The following is a 19,940-nucleotide window of genomic DNA, read 5'->3' on the forward strand; positions in this document are numbered from 1 at the left end:
CGATCTCCAATTACCCCTGACCTGCGCCAACCGATTCCAACTAGCGCCTGCGAATTTCCTAATTTCATCGCTCCACTTAGTGTTTTGTCGTCCTCGATTGCGTTTTCCTTCTCTTGGTACCCATTCTGTAACCCTAATGGTCCAACAGTTATCCGGCGCATTACATGACCTGCCCAGCTACATTTTTTCCTCTTGATGTCAATTAGAATATCGTCTATACCCGTTCGCTCTCTGATCCAAACGGCTCTCTTTCTCTCTCTTAACGTTATGCCAAGCAATCTTCGTTCGATCGCTCTTTGCGCGGTTCTTAACTCATTCTCAAGTCTCTGCCCCATATGTCAGCACGGGCAAAATGCACTGATTGCACACCTTACTTTTCAATAATAATGGTAAGCTTCCAGTCAGGAGCTGGCAATGTCTGCCGTATGCAATTCAACCTATTTTTATTCTTCTGTGAATTTCCTTCTCATGATCAGGGTTCCCTGTGAATTATTGACCTAGGTAAACGTACTCCTTCACAGTCTCTAGTGGCCGACTGGCGATCCTGATCTCTTGTTCCTTTGCTCGGCAATTTATCATTATCGTCATCTTCTGCATATTAATATTCAACCCCACTCTTACACTCTCTCTGTTAACCCTTATGAAAATTAGTGTTGAATTTTAGTAGATATTCCATTGCCGTCCTATTGCTCAATCAACAAAATTTTTGTTGAAATATCATTGTCCCACTATTGCAGATTTGTTGACCAGCATTGAAAAGTGGCCACCGTGAAACCATTGTAATTTCATTTACCAGTTATTGCCTTGACTTTCTATGGAATTCCCATGGACGAACAATTGTATTTCCATGAAATGTAATGTGGAATACAACATTAAGTTTATGGATTGTAAAGTGGAATGCAACAATAAGTTTATGGATTTTCAAGTGGAATGCAACAATAAGTTTATGGATTTTCAAGTGGAATGCAACATTAAGTTTATGGATTGTAAAGTGGAATGCAATATTAAATTTATGGATTTTAAGGTGCAATGCAACATGAAATTAACTAATGTTGATATTCGCCATTGAGGCATGGTTTGGCCTCGGGACATCTTCAAGGTGCATTTTCTAGCTTTCCATTGCAAGGCCTCTTTCCCTGTGGTGTTATGAAAAGAAACAACTTCGTGATTAACAAAAAGCATGTGAATCATTCCTTTTATACAATAGGCCACAAATTTATTGAGCTTCAGGCTCTTTCATTTCTCTTGCCAGTACTGGGGAGATGATGTTCTTTATGTAGGAGAGGCTGGCAGAGGGAAACTTGGAGCATGTGTAGTCTGGAAAAGAAATACAGCATAAGATTACCGATGCATACAGGATTTTCTAGCTGTCTAATAAAATAATAACAAATTGAAGCCTTATGCTATGTTTAAGTGCAGGCCACACTGCTAGTGTCAGTCATAAAACATCATCACAGAGTAATTTAGCTACGTTGTGTACTTTGAGCCAGGGTCTGCAGTTATCAAGTGTGCACCACAATATTGTAAAGAGCAGAGGCAGAATGAAGATAAACATCTCAGTACTGGCACCAAGCTCTTTGGCATGCATAAAGAACAGGTCAGTGTGTTAGCAGCTATTCATTGGAATTTTATATAATTCATTTGCACGTACAGGTAATCCTCTATAACGAAGCCAGTAAAACCAGCACTTTACTTCGTTGTATAAAAATTTCGTTGAATGAAAATTTGACCTTTTATAAATTCATTTATCCTCACAGCAAATTTCTCTTACCCAAAAGGGTGCGTAAACCTTATCAAATTATCGGGCAATCAGAAAAAATGAATTTCAATGACAAAAACAGTTGAAGCTTCACCCAAAAGTGGAAGCAATGATAGCAACACTAAAGTATCACAGCTATATGAAGGCTAATAAGCGTTGACATACAGCCTTGTTGCTAAGACACACTTATGTGTCCCCGAAATGGTCCGGACAAATTTTGTAGGCACGTGGGGCACAGCTACAGTAAAACATTCGCACAACAATCTGTGTAAAGCATCTTACGTTAGAGGGACCCCGAAATGATTTTGATGATTCTGTACAAACATACTGAGCCATTAGAGGATAGGTCCTTCTGATCATTATTTGACACATGTAGGTGCTCCGGTTAAAGTACATAATTTATTATAAGATTTCAAAAATTTACATTGCTGCCGATCACAGCACACCACTCGGCTGAATTTTCAGCCGCATCTAACCATTTGATGTAAACTGTCCTAATGATGCTGGTAGGGCAAGCTATCCGACTGACCGCCCAGCGCGCTTCATCAATAATTTTTTTAACTTTATGGTGAACCAATGTTGTTCTTAATAGTTGGAATGTTAGTTAATTTGTTTCTATAAAAAGAAAGTAACAGAAAAAGAATGCACAAGAAAAATTTGTCACTACACTTCTGGCGCACAGCAAGTGTCATCTGCTTGTGTTGCAACGTGCTCCATTTTTACGAGAGCTCCGCAGTCATTGTCGGTCTCAGTCCTTTCGCAAGAAACACGATTCGCCTTTGTTACGTTGAAGGCTGAAAACGTAACTGGCAATGTCAAGCTGCGACACCATGTCCCTCTGCAAGGCAGCAGACGAGCGAAGTGGCTGCAGTGCGTCGGACTGTCGATATCGAATCGGCGCCAGGATTTGCACGTTTGCAGCCGTCACTTTACACCGGAGGATTACTAAAAACCACAATAGTGTTTCGCGAGTCCGGTATTTGTGTAAATGCAAGCACAAGGAGACAGGGCCTGGCCGTTTGACTGTGCCGTTTCACAGGATGAGCAGAAGCGCAAACTGCACGGCGCAGCCACCTGATGGCACAGAGCTTGACCAAAAACAGTAACAGTAACAAAGTGTATTCTTCCTTACTGCTGGTGTAAATATTTTGCACGAGCGTAATCGTTAACATGTTTTTGTAAATGCTTAAATTGTTTTACGCCGAGACAGAGCAATATGAGCTCGTTGTTTGGCTGGTTAAGCTCTGCGCCAACAGGTGGCTAGACCGTGCAGACGAATCAGTCCGCTCAGCTGTGGTTAACGGAATGCCAGACACATTCGGCGTTGCGACAGACTGCTCAGAATGCACTCTGCTTCGATAGCTCTCGCTTGGGGTCGACTGCCAAGCAACTGGTGGAGAGGTTGGAGAGGCTTCGCGCACTGGGTCCTAGAGAACTGGAAGTAGACGGCACGACGTGCCATCCTGACGCAGAGCCAGTGAAGGCGGAGCTTAGCCCTGATCACTTGGCAAACGAGTTGAGGAGAAAACGCATGGCTACGGAGGAGGGTAACTTGTAATCGTCAGTGGCTCTCTTAATAAGCAAGGCTTCACACAAATTGTGGTGTGAATGATTAACTTTAGCCGTATCTTACGCGTCTACAAAATTTGTCCGAACTGTTTCAGGGGCCCTTTAAGAGAACTTTAGCCAATTACAAGTTACCCACCTCCATAGCCATGCTTTTTCTCCAACTCATTCGCCAGGCTAAGCTCCGCCTTCACTGGCTCTGCATCGTGATGGGACATCCTGTCATCTCCTTCTAGTTGTCTTGAGCCAGCGCACCAAGCCTCTCAAACTTCTCTGCCAGCTGACTGGCAGTCGATCCCAAGCGAGCTTTCGAAGCAGCATGTGTTGCAAGCATTCTGTCGCAATGCCAAGCGTGTTTGGTTTTCTGTTAACCACAGGCAAGATTTGGAGATTTTGATGGATAGGTGGAGGCGTACACTAAATCCTCTCCATGCTACTATTGCTGTGATAAGGAGCTTTTAGCCTAGACGTCCGTGAGTGGCCTGATCGCTCTGTACGGTCCAGCTACCTGGTGGTGCCGAGCTTGACCAGTCAAACTAAAAGCTAATATTGCTGTGCTGGCGCATATCTCTTGCTAAGTAACGCACGAGGAGATGCGAATTTTTAAAATAATGTTCCAAGACTGGAATTTGGAGTTGTACCACTAGGACTGACGTACATACCAATCACAGCTCGGATACGAATAGGGTCCAAGGCCTCCTTGAATGGCTGGTTTAAGTGCAAGATGCTCTTCTCACCCAGGAGCGGTTCGTCCCGTAGCTCCTCAGGGGTGAATACATTCCACAAAAGAGCCCTGGCAAATTTGCCAAGGCCACTTTCGCATGCTCAGCATAGCTTCTCTAGGGTGCCTTGTTCAACACTCACACCGGCCCCAATGTCCACCTGGGAACATGAAAAAAAAAATATCTTAACCTTTTGCAGAGTAAGATTCAGAATTTGCTGGCAATGACATACCTAACAAAAAATTAAGTTATGCTGTTTTACATGCCATAACCACGATCTGATTATGAGGCACACTGTAGTGGGGGACTCCTGAATAATCTGGACCACCTGGGGTTTTTAAACATCTGTTTCTAAGTACACTGGCGCTTTTCCATTTTGTCTTTATTGAAATGCAGCCGCTGTGGCCGGGATTCGATCCCGCGACCTCATGCTTAGCAGCCCAACACCATAGCCACTAAGCAACCACAGCGGGTGACACATCTAGGAACAAATAGCTAAGTTTAAAGGAGAGAAACAATGCGGTAACCTGCAGCAGTTACTGACATGACTTACAGCAGCAAGTTGTTTTTCATCGACTATCATTTTGCTTTATCATTTCTACACTTAAATAAAAAAATACCGATAACTTCCTTTATGCTCTATTTGGCTTATTATCTGTTGGTTTCACATGATTGTGTTTAACAAAATTGGGCCCCTCAGTTCCCTTTGTCTTTAATTTCATAATGAGGGTCTTGAATAAGGCAGGTTTGATGTCTTCAAATAGCATACAAGAGTTTATTGGTCAGCTGCCTGCTCATAAAGTTCACATATGCGTCACCATTGGCCAAAAGGATGGTCCACGTCCAATGGATTGGCATGAATAGAACTGGCTAACACACCCACAGTTACACATAAACAAAATACCCAAGAATCTAGAAGTTGGAACAGTTGCCGCGGTAACGCAATTTGTAGTGAAGAGGTTGTGGGTTTGGCTCCCACCGGAGGCAAGTTTGGTTTTTCTGGCACTTTCATATCCATTTATGACATCTACACACAGCATAAAGGCACAGGAAAAGCTCAAGTGCATACTACTCTGATAAGCACCATAGCCCTCAATATAAGGTGACACTTTTTTGTCATGTAACACTAAAGTGAGCTCCATCAAGTGAAATTGTACAAGCTCATGACAATAAAGTTACTGTCTGGTGATGGTGTAAGTTATCAGTGGCTTAAAAGGATTCAAACGCAAGCTCACTGTTATGAATTCATCGAAGAAAACACGGATGAGAAAGGGAGACAGGACGAGTGCTTTTTGGCAATAGTAAGTACAGGTTCAGACATGGATGCTACACAGCACACATTATATTAGGACTATAAATGACGTTTCTAGCCAGAAACATAAATGCATAATTACAGTGAAGACAGTGACAAGTTTCCTCAGGCATCAACCCTAATGTGTGCTTTCACAGACAAAATTGATATGAAAAATGCAGCCTATCAATGAGAGGTCATCCTGCCTTTTTAAATAAACAGCGATTTCTGATGATGCATTGCTATACCAATGTGCATGTTCCTGCCTTTGACTTGAAGAGACTTGGAGCTTGCAGAGAACAAGTTTAAGGATAGTGCGAAAAATTCATTTTTCTAACAGTACCATTTCATGCATTTATGTTAGCTAGCTAAGACAGAGGATATGATAGATATATACACCTTTGGGCAAGCAACAAAAGGTCCAACTGTTTGTTTGGCTTGATTTACAACCTTGCCAAGTGCCGTTTTAGTTCGTTTTGACTAATTTGGGTGCTTCTGCAAAATAAGTTGGTTACGAAATTATGAAAGCAATCACTTATGGTTCTTTAGTATATCACAACAGACAGGTGCTTTTGGATTGCACCACAGTCAAAATGCAGCCACTGAGCCATGGCAGCATGTGAAATGAAACTGGAAGTGGATAAATGCACAAGTTACGCAGAATGAAAAAGCGATCACTCGCCACTTTGTTTATCTCATTGTGCTTCTGCTGTCCTTTTCCAAGTTTTTGTGCTAGCGGATGCATGCACATTTTATTTCTTTTCTCTCGTCCTTTGATCTCTTGTTATATATTGAGCCTGTAGTACTAAACACGAGCGTTACTGTGCCATAAGGGTAGTGCAAACTGATTTTATGTTGATTCCTTCAGTACTGGGGTGGTTACGAGCCTCTTCAGTCAAGCAGAGCTGCTAGATTACGTGTATTTAGTAGCATGTCGCTGTCTACTAACGGCCGGCTCATCATCCTGGGCAGCTCATTCCCACCAACTTACTCGTTTGATATTTACGAGAATCTGCAATTATTATTATTATTTTATTTATTGCATTCTGCCCAATTCTAACTAGACTGGCACAAGTAGTCGGGTAGCAAATACGTCGGTATCAATGCACTGCCCAATGCTGTGTAAGGGCACCAAGCAGGAAATTAGCAGACAGTGACATGCTGGTAAACACAAGTAATCTAGCAGCCCTGCTTGACTGAAGAGGCTCATAACCACCCTAGCAATGAAGCAATTACCTTAAAATCAGTTTAGACTAACCTCTATTTATTGACACAGGAGCGCTCGTATCCATGCATTCCGTCTTTGGCGCCAAGAGGCTTCCTGAAGTGAGATGTATTGTACATTTTGAGATCGGTGGAATAGCACTTCAATATCCTTTTTTCTCCCTTTAAGCAAAAAATTATTCTAACAAAGCTTTCTCAGTTTAATAACACAATGAGCTATCACAAGAGGCAGTGTTTGCATATTTTTCAATTCATTGTTAAATTAGCACACCGTATCAGCTTTCTTGAATGGTCGTCACATGTGTACACTATTGTACCATATTCCGTCCAAGCATTTTTTTTTCAGCATTGTACAGGTCCTGACCATTTGCCTGATGCAAAATTTAAGCTTTTACTGGAAAAAATCCTAAATACAGGCCATTGTACTGCCTTTCAATGGCCTATAAATATGTTAGAAATGGCTGATAATCGACGAATGCATTATGGTGTAAAACTTCTTTCTCTTCATTTACCTGAAAAATTTTGTTGTGCTTTCATAGGAAAGGAAGAGTGTTCTTACCAGCGCCTTTTATGACATAGTTTGGCACTTTGTGACCAAGTTCACATGGTAATAACGGAAGCAAAAACCTTTCCGTTGAAAAACATGTTTCATGAAATTAACTTCTTTCTTATTTTGAAGGGTCTTCAACTTTTTCAAAAGCAATGGCAGGTGGTCAAGCACCAAGGTTAGGACAGCTGCTGACTGTATAATGTTGTGGCAACATATGTTTAAAGGCTTTTTACCATAAATGTAATCGTGTTTTTCTGCCATCCGCTTCATATGTTCCACTTCATCTTTTAATTCCCGATTTTCTTCTTGAAGTGCCTTTACCTGAACAGTACAGGTGCTGCATGGGTTGATATCTGAAATAAAAGAAAGCATCTATTTTTTTAAAGACATACAAGAACAATTGGTTTAGCAGTATCACGCGCACGAAAATTATCTGTGGGCAGTGCATTTTCACAGACTGTCATCGAAGTTATCAACATAATGCCTTCTTACAAACACGCCTTAATTCAATATTGCCAATGGTAGTTGACAAACTATAAAAGCACCATTAAATCAGGCCTTTGGCAATACCAGTTGTTCGGTTGCTTGATTCCCAACTTATTCAAAGATTAAAACTGGACAACCAGTGATCAGTCAGCCTGCATGGTTGTTTGATGAATAATATTCGAATGTTCAGATGTGCCGATATTTTTGTTTACTCCACACCGTTGAACGGTTTCAATGGAAACCTTATTTAAAAATATATAAACACAGACAATGATCCCTTTAGAATAAAAACAGGAACAGCGCAACACAGGGCGAGCGAGTAAAGAGCACAGCACAGAGCGCTGTCCTGTACTCCGTGATGTGCTGTCCCTGTCTTTATTCTAAACATGAACCAACCAGCCCCACTGAACACAATGCTAACAATGATCACTTGCTTCATCATCATCAGCCTGGCTACGCCCACTGTGGGGCAAACGCCTCTCCCATACTTCTCCAACTACCCCGGTCATGTGCTAATTGTGGCCATGTTGTCCCTGCGAACTTCTTACTCTCATCCGCCCACCTAACTTTCTGCTGCTCCCTGCTACGCTTCCTTTCTATTTGAATCCAGTCCGTAACCCTTAATGACGATCAGTTATCTTCCCGCCTCATTACATGCCCTAGCCAGGCCCATTTCTTTCTTGATTTCAACTAAGATGTAATTAACTTGTGCTTGTTCCCTCACCCAACTTGCTCTCTTATCCCCCTTAATGTTACACCCATCATTCTTCTTTCCATAGCTCGTTGCATCGTCCTCAATTTAAGGAGAACCCTTTTCATAAGCCTCCAGGTTTCTGTCCCGTAGATGGGTACTGGTAAGACACAGCTGTTACACACTTTTCTCTTGAGGGATAATGGCAACCTGCTGTTCACGATCTGAAAATGCCTGCCAAACGCACCCCAGCCCATTCTTATTCTTCTGATTGTTTCAGTCTCATGATCCGGATCCACGGTCACTACCTGCCCTAAGTAGATGTATTCCCTTACCGCTTCCAGTATCTCGCTGCTTATCGTAAACTAGTGTTCTCTTCCGAGACTGTTAAGCATTAGTTTTCTGCAGATTAATTTTTAGACCCACCCTTCTGCTTTGCCTGTCCAGGTCAGTGAGCATACATTGCAATTGGTCCCCCGAGTTCCTAAGCAAGGCAATATCATCAGCGATTCGCAAGTTACTAAGCTATTCTCCATTAACTCTTATCCCCAATTCTTATGCTGTGTCAAGTCCTGTACATTTGTGAGCCAATTTTTATTTGTATTTACTTATACAGAAAGAAGTGGCGAGCATGGCCAGTACTTTGTAGCGATGCCTTTTCTCGATGCCAATGCCTTTCAGTGCTTTTCGCATTTATGAGTGGCCTCTTTTAAAGCTCCGCCTGATACACAGCCTCGCTTGACCACTCACTAAAGCGAAGAACACTGAAAGGCATTGTTATCGGGAAAAGGCATGGAGGAAGGAGAGCGTAGGAGAGGCGCCGGCCAACACAGACGTGTTGGAGGTAGTGTGACGGAAGTCGCATGCTGTTTTTCGCAATGCAGCACTGGTAATGGTGCCCCAAATGAAAACCTTGCCATAGCAACCATGCCCCTTAAGCTCTCGCTGCTGTGCTAGGCCTCTGAAAAGTGAAATAAGCTTGTTCGACCCGCGTCTTTCTCGCAGCACATTATGTTCGCAAGACAAGCTGACTTTGAAGCGAGGTGTGTAAGCTCGAAAGATGTTTTGGGTCTGTGAGTGCAAGTGTCAGCAACAGACGTACTCAAGTATCTGCGGTGCAGGTCTTTGTCATCTTCTTCAACATGCCCCAGATGGGCACAGGATCGCGTCTGCTTCACTAAAACTGATCAAGAAGTTTCACAGGCATTGTTCTGATGCGCATCAGCAGCACACACTTCTGGCAGCTCATAGCAATGCAAGTTCAAAGCTCGTGCCTAACTGTTCTGGCGAACTGAGTGGAGGCACAAAGGGAGATGGCACACCAACATGGCTGCATTTCCGGCTTCAAAAATGTGGGGTGCGAGACCGGGCTAGTTGGTATTCCATGGTGAAGTAACTAGCGCAAGAGTGGACACTAAAAGGCGACAAGGACAGGCGCTTGTCCTTGTCATCTTTTTAGTGTCTCATTGTCTCATGTCCACCCTTGCGCTAGTCACTTCTTCAAAAATGTGACGTCAAGCCCTCCTACTTTGTTTCTTTCCTCCATGGGAAAAGGCATTGCTACAAAAACCGGCCCATGCTTGTCTTGACTAAGTAAGTCTGGTTAAGTACCAACCTAGTTTACATAATGAGCTTATTCGCAACTAGTGATAAATGAGGGTTAGTTATTAAATTTACAAACAACTTTTTTGGTAATAGTGTAATGAACAGCCAGCTATGTCATCTAACCTTTCAATCTCCCTCCTGTACTATATATACAGCTTGTCCCACATAGCTTGAGCCAAAGTTTTCAAAATGAAAGGCACTCCGGACGCAAGTTGAACCAAATTCATAATGTTGGCACTGTTCTAGAGTTACTCAGGCTGTTTTTTTATTTTCCCCTTAACTAACGGATTATTTATGTTTAATTAATCAACTTTTTAAGCATTGGCTGCAGACCTCAAGTGTGAGATGCAAAGTTGTAGAGCATTTACAGAAACCTCTCAATAAATTGTTTCCAACACGGTATATTTCACATGGCCCCTTTTTCCGCGTTCCAAAGAAAGCCCACAACATATGAAAAAATACCACGTGGCGGGGTACTTGTGCACTGTTATTGTGCTGCTCTGATGCGTGCGATGGATGAACAGTGTCGGCTGCAGTGAGACTGGCCCACAAGAGGGTGTTATGCCTGGTGTAGGTATCCGGGCATGCGGCTGTTATTGCAGGACGGTGCAAATGCATGCTGCTGGCCAAATGTTGCCAAAGCAATAAAGCATCTAAGGCCACAAAAGAGAAAAGATGAAAGCACCATTTTGATTCTGCTTGAAAGAAGGAAAGGGCGAAGTGCGTGGGAATGATGGAAAGCAATTACTGCTGCTGGAATTTTGCCTTTATACACAAATGACCTTGTAAAAGTTTTGAAATTGAACGATGATGCTACAATTTTAAACCTTAGGGCTCGAATAACAGCGGATAAGTCGCATGCGGACAAAACTAACTAATGGTAAAAAAACCTTGGCTATATTCAAGGAAGATTACACATGTATTCTTCAGGCAACTCTTTCCATACTGGCCCCGTCTGCTCTCCTTCTCGCACTTACTGTCTACCAGACTTTTTTTTTTATCTCGCACCCCACGGATGCACATCACTTTGTGGTCGCAGTATCGGGTGGCCGCGTCTGGCTTCACACTTGTGCACCGTCACCAGCGTGTCAGTCCCCGAGAGAGTGCGCCCACAGGCTGTTCCAGTTTAGCGGATGTAGATCATACCTTATGTACCTCGTCTGAACCAATTCCAGCGAACTGCAATGTTGGGGGCGAGGACTTACGGAGTCGCCATCTGTCAGAAGCTCCTCCCTTGCGTAGTATGAGATCACGCGGCACGCTCCTCACAGGTTTCGCTTACAGCGCTAAAAAAACCCCACGTGGCGGCCCTCCTCAACATTTATGTAAGTACTCTCACAACGAGGGAAGTTTTTGACTGTCGATATAATAATCTTGGGCAAACTGAAAGCACAGAATCGTTTACAGACGCTATCTCTTTGCCGAATACATATGTACAGTGAGCGCCACTGCACGCGGTCGCCAGGATGGAGTCTCCCTAATTGCGTGAAAGGTAGGCAAATGCTGCGAATAAACTATGCGAAATATGTTCTTATAGTGGGCTGTCTGTGTAACCAAATGGGGCACAACAGAATGAAGCCTCAATGCAGCGATCGCACGGGTTCGCGGCGACCGACTGCACGTCTGCATGCATGTCTGTGAACAATGTTTTGCTTTCGCTGTGAGCGCGTTTTCGCACCGTGCCGTGAGCTTTAGGCTGCAGCATATGAGCATTTTACAGTACAATGGCAATCTTTGTTGCATGGACGCTATCACAACTGTTCAAAAATAATTTTGTGATAGAGATTTCGACACCTAAGGTGACTGTGATGTGCCATCGCAACGATTAAATCTTTTTTTGTCTTCTGAATTCTTGAACGTTCCAATATTATTTCTCAAGTTGCATCGCACTGTATGCTTATCGGTCTTCTCAGCGTGCGATTTCCCTGTGCTTCTTCGTCGTAATCCAGTGCAATAATTCATAACACAAACGTGACCATATGCCATGCCTTTTTTTAATGTGCTTCTTGCCGCTCCCTTTCCGTTCCAGTGAACTTGCCAGTATCTAGCGTCAACAAGTTCATAGACCAAAACCGTCATGACATTAGCTAGGCAGTGGGCGCGGGCAAGCGTCTCGGTGTGCGTTTTCTGCTACTCACCGAACATCGCGCAGTCCTGACACCATAGCAGAAATCTTCCTCGCACCTGTTTGCTGCATACCGGAGTTGTAGGTGATGGCTGTCTGCCACTTCTAAGTTTCGCAAGTCAAGCTTCATGTGGCTCTTTGTTCTGTGGCTACGTGTGAATAAGGCTGACACCAGGCTCCACTGCGTACGTCCGGCACAACGGCACCGAGCAGCAGCCTACCTTGCTGCACGCTTCCAAAGGCAGCCACTACCTATTAGAGTACTTTCAAATGTTGTCAAGCGGTAAAGCCTCACCACTTAATCAGAACTGTAGCACAGGTGGCACTTTAAACTTTCATTTTCAGCTCGCTTCGGTGCTTCCAATGCAGCCGATGCGGCCACTGTGTTCACGTGACCTCTCATATGTCACGTCACGCCGATGGTGGCATGAGCTTTTCCAGTGGTGGAGCTCGCCCCCAATATCCAGAGCTCCTCAGGCACACATATCCCTGCGTGTTCTCTACAGCAACACTATTCAGCTGTGACCAACGTTGAGCAGCGGATATGGCTTACTCCAATGAGGAAAGGGAGGATATGGTTTTGGCTCTAGGTGCGTCAAGTGGACATAGAAGGCGGGCACTTTAGCTATTTCCACACTGGCATCCAGGTAAGCATCTGAGCTCAATGATGATTGTGCATGCATATGAAACGCTGAGACAGACTGGGACTTTTACGAAGAAGCAACATAAATCTTCAATCCTGGACGAGGACGTGGAGATAGATACTGTGTCAGTTTTCTTCAGACCCACATGCAAGCGCTCGTAGTGTGGGTGCTGAAGCTGGAGTGCCAAATTCTTCAATGTGAAGAGTACTTAAGAAGAGGCAGCCTCATCCATACCACATGCAGCTGCACCAGATGTTGGAGCCCCGCTATTTCAAAAATCGAAAGCACTTGGCAAACTGGATTATAATCAAGGTGGAAGATTATCTTCAGCCGGGCTTTGCCAACAAAACATTGTGGACTGATGAAGCTACCTTCTCATGTAATGCCCACGTGGACATCCACAACACACATTATTGGAGCAACGAAAACCCTCACTGGGTTTTGAAGACATTACCAATATCAGCGGTCGGTTAACGTGTAGTGTGGAATTTACGGTGGCACTATCATTGGCCCCCTGTTTTTTAATAACATGCTTACAGGCGAAACATATGAATGACATCCTTGATGGGGCGCCTGAGGATTTTCTTTGCCGAGTTCCATTGGCTAGGATATTTGGTATCAGCATGATGGTGCTCATGCACATGGCAGCACCAAAGCTTGCAAATGGCTGCATGAATTATTCCCGCAGCAGTGTATTGGACAGCATGGGCTCATTGCTTGGCCAGCATGGTCGCCAGATTTAACTCCCTTGCTTTCTTTCTCTGGGGCTACATCAAGGATCAAGTATACCGGACACCAACTACAACATCAGAGAACCTAAAAGAAAAAGTAAGACAAGTTTGCAACTCCATCCCTGATACCATGATCAAGAACGGCTTGGAAAATGTGCCTATGAGATGGTGACCTCTTCGAACACGCATTATAATCGAAAGGCACTTTTTGGATTGAAGGTCACTGCAAAATCATTCCGGCCCTAACGCCGCCTCCCCGCCCAACCCCATTACACTCCATCGACAGGCCGCCAGCTCGTGTCCATTTCAAGAATAAAAAAGAAATAAAGCTATCTTCTTGTTCTCTTTCGTCTCCTTAGATGCTTTATCGCTTCGGCACCGCTCAGCCAGCAGCACGCATTTGTGCCGTCATGCGATAAAAGCCGCACGCCCAGACACCTACACCAGACGTAACGCCCTGTCACGGGCCAGTCTCGCTGCAGCCGACGTCTTCATCCATCGCACGCTTGAGAGCAAGCAACACAATAACAGTGCACCATTGCCCCGTCACATGGTATTTTTTTTATATTTCGCAGGCTTTCTTTGGAATGCGGAAGAAAGGAGCACGTGAGATATATCGTGTGAGTGTGTGTCCTTTTTTTGGGGGGGGGGGACTTCGAGAAAGCATTTGATAACGTTCCTCATGAACGCCCGTTTCTAAAACTTTCATGCGTTAATTCTTTTGCTTTTGAATGGATTTGTGACTTTCTAACTAACTGCCAGCAATTCGTGCACGCCAATAAACAGTCTTCTGCCTACCTTCCTGTCAGCTTGGGTGTGCCTCAGGGCACGATCCTAGGCCCACTATTATTCCTAATATATATCAATGATTTACCGAGTGATATTTCTTCTAACATCACACTTTTTGCAGACGACTGCATGCTACATATATCGTCCAATTAACAACCTGTCTGACATTCACTCCCTTCGGTCTGACTTTCAACGGATCGAAATCTGGTGCAACGAGTAGCTCATGTCACTAAACACAAATAAAACATCACTACTTTCTTTTCATTGCCAGCAATATTACTCATCACTGAATTATTTGATCTATAACTTCACAATTTCATGTGTAAGTGCGTACAAGTACGTAGGTGTTCATTTGTCATCACATTTAACACGGTCCTTTCATACAATGCACACTACTAATTAAGCTAACCGCGTTCTTGGTTGTTTACATCGTAACCTTTATCTACCACATCCTTCTGTCCTACTTCTCGCCTATCACACAATAATCAGACCAAACTGGAATACACATGTACTGTTTGGGACCCTCACCAAAGTAACCCTAATAAAATGCTAAAATCTGTACAGAACCATGCAGCCAGATTCATTTTCTCAGAATGCTCATACCATTCTAGTCTCACCGAACTAAAATCTCGTGCAAACCTTGGAAGTCTTTCAGCACGCCGCAGAATAGCACGTCTGTGCCTATTGTTCAAGTTTTATCACACGTCACCTTGTACTCCTGCCATCAAGTCAGCACCAATCACGAAACAGCTGTATACCCACCATCTGCTCGAACCACTGTGAATCTTTCTTCATTTTTTGTCAAAACATTGCAAGATTTGAATTACCTTCCCTCTGACGTTGCGCTCCTCTCCAGTAGCACCGACTTCAATACAGTAATAAAAAAAATTGTATATAACACTTAATGCATTTGTAAATAGCCCACCCCTCATGTAAAATCCCTTTACTGGGGTCTTTGCGATATTGTAAATAAATAAATATTACTTCTTTTTCATAAATGCGTGACCATCCACCTGTAGAAGACCGGCAGCTCGAAATACGAATGCCTTGCAGTGTGAATGCCCCTGACACGCTTCGGCCTCCGCGGCCCCAACTCACGGGCCGCCCTGCTTCCGGCTTTGATCCTCCCGCACCCCTTGGGTGCCCTGGAGAACCTGCGCCGCCTCTTTTGTTATAATATCAAGTGCTCTTCTGAAGCGTTCGTTTGCCGGTTACATGTCCCGTCCGGGAGCAGTGCTTGTAAAAATTCTCCAATCTCTCGTCGCGACGATAAAAGCGGCCCGCGACTTTTATGCGACACCAGTCAGAACTTTGCTGAAATATCGAGCAGAATGACTGATAAGCGGGCAAGCTGGCACGAATTTGTGGCTAGGCTGTATTACATTGCGCTGCTCGGGCATACGTATGAAAAATGTCAAGGTCTAGCACACAAACTGGTCGCGTCGATCATATTCGCTATGAGATGTTTTTTTTCCGTGTCTTAGTGATCAATTGATTGTACGTGCAACACGCTACACCGGCAACCTGGACAGCGCATAAACTTTTCTGAGACAGGTTCCGTGTAACGTGCCTTTAGTTGGGATGCATCATGTAACCACGCAAACGACAACGGACGAGGAAAGAAACACACAGGACAGGCGCGGATGTTTCATCGTCCGTTGTCGTTTTCGCGGTTACATGATGCATTCCAATATCGACCACCAACTAGCTCGCCTCTCCCTGTTAAATATGTTACTTTAGTAGGGACAGCCGTCAAAAAACACGAGATGTACTCACCGAAGGCAAGGAGTACTGCCGGGTCCCGTGGCGCTCCTTCTTTCCAACTGATGAGTTGAATACTTCTTTAATTGACCCCTGCTGCGATATGAGACGGAAGGCCACATCCGTGTCGGCCAAAGCATTCACGGGATACACGTCCCACTTGTTATCGTCAACTCACTTCGCAAGGACGTGAGACATCTTACGCTCCAGCTGTCCGAGCAAACAAACGCACGTGCCGAGGCCGGAACATAAAATAAAGAACCAACTTGACGGGAGGCAACTAACAAAAATACGTACGAAATGGCGACGGAAAAATGCAAACACGACGCAAACTATACGCAAACGAAAGAGATGGTATCAGTGTTTCCTGCTCACTTTTTAGATATGGCTGTGTTTGGCTTAAAATTATTTTTTTAAAAACTCATAACAAAAGCTTGAAACAAAACTTTAATAAATGTTTGCGGCCCTGTGAGCCACACACTATTGCCTAATAATATAAAATGCATTTTCCAGACCTACCTCTTGGATACGCTGATCTAACGTTTCACTGTTGAGTCATTGAGCGTCGAGGCAGTTGACCGTCTGGCAACGCTTTAGGTTTTCTCATAGAGTTAGTAGAACAACTCTAGAGGAAAAGCTGGGCCGGAAAAGTGCATAGAGTTACTATACTGACTCTAGAGGACAAGCTACCCATAGGGCCCATGCATTAAAATCGGGAACCTCAAGAGCGCCGCCATGTTGCTACGCGCCGAGGTTGCCAGCTCCTGAGACGCTTGCTAGACTTGGTGACAGTAGTCAGTTTTAATCCGGCAACAGTAGCAGCGTAGCAGCGTGGCGTCTCGCTTGAAGTGTTGTGATGTGTGCGTGCAGCCGTGTGTTTGGGCTTCATAAGTCGGTTCTTTATTCTATGTTGCGGGATGGTGTGGGTGTGGTCCATGTTGGCCGTAGAGCTGGCAGTTATGCAACCGAGGGATGATCCTGTTCAAGCTTCTGGCGGTATGCGGTTTTCAGCGGTCACGCCTGTTGCAGGAGTGTCACTCGACGACGTTACGAGTTGGAAGCTGTGGTCAGATTCCTCGTTGGCGTTCCGTAATTATCTTCGCACGGGCGCGGTATGTTGCAAAAGCCGCTTTCGCGATCTATCGTCGTGACGATAGATCGGGTTTTTTATTATTATAAGTAATGATCCAGCTGTAGGGCACATGTAACCGACAAACGGAAGTCTCAGGAGAGCACCTGAGATGGTAGTAGAGCAGGCGGCGCAGGAACTCCAGGGCACCCGAGGGACAGTGGGGGGTTCAAAGCTCGAAGCAGAACGGTACGTAGGTTGGGGCCGCCAAGGCAGGTGTGTGCCAGGGAGTGTTCGCACGGACAGCTCCCCAGGCACGCGCAGCCGTGCCTCGCAAGGTCGAGATACTTTAAAGGCACCTGCGCCCATGGTCTTTCTTTTGCCTCGGCGCAGTGAGCACGATTAACGAGAATAATGTGGAGGGCATCCGGTGCAGTCGCGAATGCATCATGACAAATGTAGCTCGCGTCGCCTGGCGTCTGTAGTAATATCAGAGTTGGTTGTATGAACTTTATGCATAATACGTTTTGTTACGGTACCTCAACGGAATGGGTCTAGAGGACGGTGTTGGTACATTTTTTCGTACAGCCCTAATCCTATACCCCCACTACAAACACACACATACATACCCCCCTTTTTTTATGTATACATACAATTCCTTGCCATGACGGATCATAGCCTCCTTTATTTTTGAAAAATAGAGGCGGCTATGGACCGATTGACCAGTTCAAGTTGTCAACTTGTCAGTAACTGTCGTAGGAATCACTGTAATAAACATAATTCCACGATCGGATTGTTTACTTTCATTTTTTGTTGTAACACTGAGGACTACATAGAACTTTATTTTGTATATGTGAGAGAAGTATGTGGATATCACGAGCTTAAGCCAATGTGCGATACACAGACAAAGCAGCTGCTACAACATGAACTGCATTGAGGGCCACACAACACATACGTAATTAAAGGTGCAAAATATAGGGGGAAGCTTCAAAATATGCTCTGTAGCACTGCAAAGTATAACATCTATTGTATGTGTACAATAAATGTTCAAAAATACAATGCATCAATGTACCATTTGCCTTCAAGTTTATTATGAAGTTCAAATTTACTGAAGTTTATTATGAGCATATGTACAACAGGGATCAACTAACACACCCGCAGTCGAGGTGGCTGTTCGAGGTGTGCTGGCTGCCTCAGTGTAAGAAAAATAAATTGGGTAAATGTCTACACCAGTGCCACTGCTTCTTGCCTCTGACCTGCATGTGCCTCTGCGGCATCTTTGTGCACAAGTGTGCTGGCGTGGTGAGGCGTAGGAGTCATCCGAGAGAAAGAGTATTGTTTACATGGAGGAGTGGCTGTTCACATTGCCTGTCACTTTCCCTCAAATGTTTCCTTGGCGACTAGGGTGACACACCCGCAGGCAAGGTGGCTGTTCGAGGTGTGCTGGCTGCCTAAACGAAATAAAAAGAAATTAGATGAATGTCGATACCAGTGCTATTGCTTATTGCCTCTTACCTGCATTTGCCTCCACGGCCTCTTGGTTTGCGGAGTCTGTATGAGGTAGCTGCTGTGGCTAGGCGTAGGCATTGTCTAAGCAAAAAGAAAAGGCCATTTAAATGGGGAATTATGGAAATAAATGCAGTTATGTCTGCTTCTTGCACTCTTCTTGCCTAAAAGTTTTCAAACATAGTGTCCAGAACACACCAGCACTTTGACTGCTTCTGCTTTTTACCTGCAGGTGTTGTTGCGAGATCCTTAGTATGGCTGCGTGCAGCATTGTAACACTTGGTGGAGGCATTTGAAGTGGTAGCCAAAAATATAAAGAATCATCCTTGTCTGCACGAATGCTTTCAATTTCTAAATGCAGTGGTAACTATCACTATTGGTGCAAGGCCCCCCCACATCTATGCGGCAAGTGCCATAGCTCGAAACTGAATTGTTCCTTTATGTTTCACAAGGCATCTGATATGTCCACATTAGATGTGATGTGTTTGTTTTTATTTATCCCAGTGTGGAGAGAGCATCATTAAATGGCTGAAGTACTATAGCGCCAAACAGACGACACAAGAAGAGACACGGACGAGCGCTTATGTCCGTGTCTCTTCTTCTTCTGTCGTCTGTTTGGCGCTATAGTACTTCAGTAATATGCACCAACTAGCCCAACAAAAAGTTCTGCTGAAATATCATTAAATGTTTTGTTTATTTTTGCGTGTCTTGTTTTTTGGTTTATTTCTGAATTTATCATGATGCTAAAGTGACTTATGTAATGGCAATCAGCTTTTGTTTTGCAGAAAAACAATGCATTTCCTGACCCATTGTTTGACATCCCCTCACTCGCATAATTTTGCAGAGTATTCTACCTATATTGACTTGCTTGACCTCCACTAAAGGGTCTTGCATTTTTAAATACGACTCTTTCCTTAAAATCATTCGACACTTCTCATAATTTCTGTACCTTGGGCTTCTGATACTCTGCATTCACTATTTTTGCTTGTTTCTGACTAGAAATGTCTTCTTTAATTTAGAGCTTAAATTTTACCTTTGGAACACACGGAAGGGCTTGCCATTGCATATCTGCATAAAAGGGAAACATGTTTCATTAAACATTTGCAAAATCCCATTGAAGATTGATGAATGCAGCTTGCAGTGTGATATGACTGAATGAGCCATAAAAGTAACTCATCTCACTTGGTAAATGAAAGCACATATTAGTGTGATGCACAAGATACGTTACACTAACGTGGTGGGTTCTCTTGCTTATAAAGCAAAATAATCGGTGCGCGAGAAAAAAAATTATTTTTGCATAACCCTTGTACACACTGACTTAAGGAAAATGAGCTGGAGCTGTCCACATGATGTACTTATTTTACCTGCGAGTATGGTCAACAAAAATGTGTCCCAGCTGCTTAGTGGTATTCCGGATTATG

The 19,940-nt window shown here is 44.0% G+C and overlaps 1 long non-coding RNA gene across 2 annotated transcripts; it reads right to left on the reverse strand.

Annotated features, from left to right (window-relative positions):
* Window positions 1–1,096: 1,096 nt before the first annotated feature.
* On the reverse strand, window positions 1,097–16,407 carry LOC135909055 (uncharacterized). 2 transcript variants are annotated; one of them, XR_011511749.1, is made up of 4 exons: window positions 14,787–15,000; window positions 7,346–7,465; window positions 3,988–4,207; window positions 1,097–1,317 (listed from the first exon to the last, which is right to left on the reverse strand). It is a non-coding gene; the product is annotated as an uncharacterized lncRNA (long non-coding RNA). The 2 variants fall into 2 exon arrangements; XR_010566545.2 differs by lacking the exon at window positions 14,787–15,000 and adding an exon at window positions 15,960–16,407 and having other exon boundaries at window positions 1,098–1,317.
* Window positions 16,408–19,940: the final 3,533 nt, after the last annotated feature.

Source organism: Dermacentor albipictus, chromosome 2 (assembly GCF_038994185.2).
Source record: "Dermacentor albipictus isolate Rhodes 1998 colony chromosome 2, USDA_Dalb.pri_finalv2, whole genome shotgun sequence".
Lineage (NCBI taxonomy): Eukaryota > Metazoa > Arthropoda > Arachnida > Ixodida > Ixodidae > Dermacentor > Dermacentor albipictus.